The sequence below is a fragment of the Alligator sinensis genome, unplaced genomic scaffold, assembly GCF_000455745.1.
Source record: "Alligator sinensis unplaced genomic scaffold, ASM45574v1 scaffold1738_1, whole genome shotgun sequence".
NCBI classification, from domain to species: domain Eukaryota; kingdom Metazoa; phylum Chordata; order Crocodylia; family Alligatoridae; genus Alligator; species Alligator sinensis.
In genome coordinates, this window is record NW_005843189.1 from 237,310 (window position 1) to 242,844 (window position 5,535).

At 47.0% G+C, this 5,535-nt stretch overlaps 1 long non-coding RNA gene across 2 annotated transcripts in view; it reads left to right on the forward strand.

The window, feature by feature from the left end:
* LOC102386637 overlaps nucleotides 1-5,535 on the forward strand; it is a 44,033-nt gene that overhangs the window by 3,693 nt on the left and 34,805 nt on the right. The window contains exon 2 of one of the 2 annotated variants that reach the window (XR_003092203.1): nucleotides 1,441-1,519. The exons of the other annotated variant lie outside the window; for it this stretch is intronic. This is a non-coding gene — a long non-coding RNA (uncharacterized LOC102386637). The remainder of the gene's footprint in view (nucleotides 1-1,440; nucleotides 1,520-5,535) is intronic. 2 annotated transcript variants of the gene reach the window in all.

The following is a 5,535-nucleotide window of genomic DNA, read 5'->3' on the forward strand; positions in this document are numbered from 1 at the left end:
TAGGCTGCCCTGGATTTCTCTGGTCAGCCAAGGAAGCCTCTTGGCCCCTTTCCCTCTTTTTCCTCGCATCGGGATCGTCTCGCTTTGTGCCCGAAGGATCGTTTCCTTAAGGCACAGCCACCCTTCCTGGGCTCCCATCTCTTCAAAACTCCTACTCTGCAGTGCGTCCTTGACTAATCGCCTGAGTTCATTGAAATCAGCTTTCCTAAAGTCTAGTACTTTCACCCTACTAGTTACCTTACCCACTCGACGTCTTATGGTGAAATCTGTTATTAGGTGATCACTGTCCCCCAGATGGCTACCGATCTGTAGGTCCCCTACCATGTCATCCCCCGTTGCCAATACCAGATGCAGTAAGGCATTCCCCCTAGTGGGACTGTGTACCTCCTGTGTCAGGTGAAGGTCCTGTACACAGGTTAGAAACCTGCGTGACCGGTGGGACTTTGCCGTCTGCGTCTCCCAGCAGATGTCCGGGTAGTTTAGGTCCCCCATGACTACCTCCTCTTTAGCTTTTATGGTCTCCGAGAGCTGCCTCAGGAGCCCCAAATCTAGCTCTTCCCCTTGATGTGGGGGTCTGTAGCAGACCCCTACCACCAAATCCCTTTCTTCTTGCCCCCCACAAGTCATTAGTGAAAATATTGAACAGTACTGGGCTCGGGATATACCCCTGGAGGCCTCCATTCAATACCTCCCCCCATGAGTCATTGAGCCATTGATGATTACGTCTTGAGCAGACAGTCATATGTCCACTTTACAATATTTTTATCTAGACTGTATTTCTTCAGTTCACTAAAGAGAGTGTCATAGGGAGACAACAGTGTTGAAAGTCTTACTCTAAAATAAATGCAAAACCCTGGAATTCTAGGTTCATCAATACCTTTTATTAGACCAACTAAGACATTGGAAAAAAATTATCTTTGTCTGCAAGCTTTCAGGCGCACATGCCCTTCCTCAGACTCAGGGAACATTATAAATGGTAAAAACATATACAGTATGATGTGTACTACTCTTTCTGTCCCCTCCCCCTCCAACTGTCCATAAAACCTGTTGCCTTTTATAGAAGGAAATAAGGTTGGTTGAGTTGACAAATCCATGTTGGCTGTTCCTGATGGCCCTTGTTTTCCTCCAGGTGCCTAGAAACAAGTTCCTTAAAAGGTCCTTAAAAACATGCTCAAAAATCATTCCGGATATCAAAGTTAGATAACTAGTCTATAATCTCTTGTATCCTTATTCTTTTTAAGAAGGGCGATGTATTTGCTCCCACTTCTTCAGTTATCCAGGCATCTCATTCAGCCTCAGTGAGTTTTCAAAAAGAAAAGCCAGTGGCTGAAATGACTTCTGCCAGTTCCTTTAGTACTCTAGGATGTATCTTGTTTGGCCTTGTGGACTCTAAAACACTCAGCTTCTCGATTAATCTAACTTATTATTTCCCTACGACAGGCATTTATCCTCCTCCTTGCTGTTAACTGTGTTTGTCACCTGATAGCTGACCTTACTCATGAAGACTGAAGGAAAAAAGGTATTAAATACGTCAGCCTTCTCTGTATCATTCATTATTAAATCGTCTCTTAATTTGTTTAGGGACCTACACTTTTCCTTGGTCATCCTCTTCTAAAATATCTATTGAATGCTCTTTTTGTTGTTGACTTGCCAATTGCATCTTATGTCGTGGCCTCCCTGATTTTTTCACCCTGCATACCGGTGCTTTTTATTTATCCCTAATTATATGGTCAAGTTTTTACTTTTTCAAAAATTCCTCTTTTAGTTTCAACTTCATTGAAAAGTTCAATATCCAGGCCAGTCTCTTGCTGCACTTTCTAGTCTATCTTTGCATCACGATAGCCTGTGTTTATCTTGTTTAATATAGCCTCTTTAAGGCACAACCAACTCTCCTGGACTCCTTTTCTCCTTAGACTTGTCTCCTATTGTAAGATCCTGCCCACCAGTTTCTTTAAGTTGTTTAGAGCCACTGTCTTTATTCTGCTCTTGTTTCCTTCCTTTAGGATCTTTAATGCTATTATTTCATGGTTTCTGGGTGTGTCTGCACAAGACGCTAACTGCACAGTAGCCGCAATAATTCTGCACGGTAGCGCATCACAACACAAAAAGTGCTAATATGCTAACACAAAGTATTATTAGGCTGCTGCGCAACAGCATCACTAAAAGTGTTTTCCAGCACTACTGCACAGTAACTCCAGTTACTAGAGGTGCACTGATATATCGGTCGCATATCGAATTGGCACCAATAATGGGCAAAAAGGCATTATCGACAATCGGCTTTTTTGCATGATAATGTCTCTGATGAATGCCACATGAATGTAGCTGCAGCATGCACACAACCAGAAATCCAGCCAGGCAGCTTGGAGAGCAGCATCCTCCTGGTAGGTCTGGGAAGGAAGGGTCACCCGGGGGTGGGGCAGATCAAGGCCCCCATGATGAGGGAGAGAGTGGGGCAGGTGCTGCCCAGTCAGGGTAGTGAATGTGACTCGGGGTGGGGCACAGGGCAGAACCACAGGCGGCTTGTCCAGGGGCGTGGGGATGGCTCCCCATTGTGCACACCCCCAGGGGAGGCATGGGGGGCATGTGCCCTCTGGATTTGTGTGTGGGGTGAAGGCAGGCTGCCAGCTGTGGGCTTTGGGCCAGGGGCTGCACCAGCCTCATCCTGGGGGGTGGGGGAGAAGGAGTTGTGCTTCGGGCAGGAGGGGGAGATTAACCTGCACAGGGTAGGTGATGGTGGCAGTACTCGGAGGAGGGGTGGTTATAACCACCCCAGAATTCCCCTTAGCCACCCCTCTCAGCACCGCTGCTGCTGCCCACCCCATGCAGCTGAGCGTGCCCTGCCCCTGCCCACCCAGAGTACAGCCCTGGTCCAGCCCTCCCCACTGGGAAGAGGCTGGCACAGCCCTTGGCCCCAACCCCTGAGGAGACAGCCCGCCTTTGTCCTGTGCACAAATCCAAGGGGGCACAAGCCCTCCATGCTTCCCTGGGGGTGTGTGCAGTGGTGGGGAGCTGCACCAGACCCCACAACCCCTGGACCATAGTGGACCATAGCTCCGCACCATCCCAGGGTCACAGTCACTGTCTCCCTCACCTTGGGGGCCTCAATCGGCCCCCCCCTCCTCGCTCCTTCCCACCCCACAGACATACCGACAGGACACTGCTCTTCAAGCTGCCCGGCTACATTCCTGTTAATTGGCTATTGGATTGGTATCGGCTGATATGGCTGGTTAATAATTGGCTATCGGTATCAGCCAAGAACATCTTTATCAGTGTGCTGCTGCTGCTGGTTACTGTGCATCTAATTTAGTGCTTGATTATACAACTGCTAAATAAATGCACAATAACACTGTGCAGTAGCATCTCGTGTAGACATGCCCACTGTCACCTTGAGTACCTGGGTTCATCTATGTTGCATATCTAGCAGATGTCACAGTAGTTAAAGTCCTCTGTTATCACCAGTTGCTGTGATTTGTAAGCTTGGGGATGGTTGTTTGGGGGGGGGGGGGGGAAATGCCTACCATCTCCTTTTAGTTTGGTCTACAGCAAACACTCAATGTGACATCACCCTCATTATTAGGGACCACTAGAATTTGTGCCAGAAGTGCACTGCACAGCACCTCCTTTAATCTTGCAGTTTCCCCTGCATGGCACCCCCCCCTCTGCAGCTGATTGGTGGAGGGCCCCCCTTGGCCTCAATGCTTGCTCCTGATGGCAGGGAGGTGAAAACTGAAGTTTTAAATATGCCACGGTTTTTGCCTCCTGTCTAGTCAGCAGCAAGTGGTGGGGCCACCAGGGCCCCTTTGCCAATGGCATATTTAAAACTAGGGTTTTCACCTTCCTGCTGCTTGGAGGGCAAGGCGGGGTGGACTGCAAGATTAAAGGAGCTGCCACGCAGCATGCACCAGTGGTCCCTGCTTATTAGTCTTCAATTTCACCTTGACCCAGAAACTTTCAGCACATCTTCCTCCAGTTATGTATCACACCTCCTAACAATTGTGTGTTTTTCTTGTATTAAAAGCAACACCAGCTCCTTTTTTTTTTTTTTTTCCCCCTTGTCTCTACTTCCGAACCATTAACATCGATCCATGACTGTATGCCAGTCATGCGAGCAATTTTACCAAGTGTTAATTATTCCAGTTGTCTCACAGTTGTGTGATCATATTGAGATGGCCCAATTTGCCTGCTTATTTCCAAAGCTTTTCATATTGGCATATAAACATGTTAGATAGATGACTAGCCAGATGCCCTGCTAATTTCTTGCTGATTAACCTTGTTAAGACTCCCCATAGTACCTTCTTTTATTTGGCCTTTATCCAAGTTACTTACTCTTTACCTGTGGGCTTTTGTCCTTACCTGCTTTTAAAGCTAGTTTAAAGACTCTTCCCTAGGTTAGCAAGGCTATGTACAAAAATGCTTTTTCCTCCACTTTAAGTGGATCCCACCTCTGTCTGGTAGTCCTTGGAACAGAAGGAGTCAAAGATATGCTGGTGGCACCATCTGTGCAGCCATGTGTTGATATCCAGGATGCATCTGCTTCTGCTTGGGCCTTTAGCCTTGACCATATGATAAAAGGAATGGTGATGGCCTTCTCATGAAGGATAGAGAACGAAAGCTAGTAAACAGGATAATAAAAACAGTCTGTATGCTTACTACAGAGTATTTGTGTTGGGAGCATCAAAAACTTGTTTCTTTTTGAAACTGTGTAGTGAGTGGCATGAGTCTTCCTTTGTTTGAATCAAAAGTCACCCTTTAATATGTTCTAAAAAATGAAGCACTTCAGAAATAAGGCTGGGTCTCGGTTGGATTTCTAGCCATTTTGGGTCTTGTTGAAGTTACTTTTCTTTGTAGTGCAAGAGCACTAGCGCTTAATCTAAATGTAGCAGGCACACTTTAATTTAAACCAGTTTTCTGTGTAGACTACCGTTTTTAATACCTGTTTTTAAAACTGAATCCAGCAACATATCCTGTAAATAAAATAGCACAAGATGAACTGCTGTAAACTAGGATTAAATCGATGCAACTTTCTGTGGCCACTGGCACACATTCATTTAAAGGCATGATGGGATCGGATCCCAACAATTGCATCTCCGATGCCATGCGTATATGGAAGGAGGTGCCACTTTGGGATCAGCAATCAGAGCCCACTGGAGCCATTGCTACTTGCCAGTGCAGGGGGGAGCCTGGGACCATGATCCCAGGTTTCTCGTGTACCAGCAGGTTGAAAGTTAGGTCTCTGCAACTCCAGAAGCAGGGCCAGCACATCACCTGGCCTCAACAGCCAGATCTGTGACTGCGTGGACCAGGGCTGGCAGTCAGTTGATTGTCAATCCTGGTGGGGTTCAAGTGTTTACTCCTGCCAAGGACTTGAAACCCTGCACCTGGCTGAGCTGTTGGGTGTGGGAGATCAAAAGATCCTGGCAGGGGAAGCTGAAGGGCTTTCCTTGCTGGGAATATTATACCCTGCACCCAAAGCTTATAAAGTCCCCTGTGAGAGAAACCATTCAGCTTCCACCACCATGAGCCTCTGATTCCCTA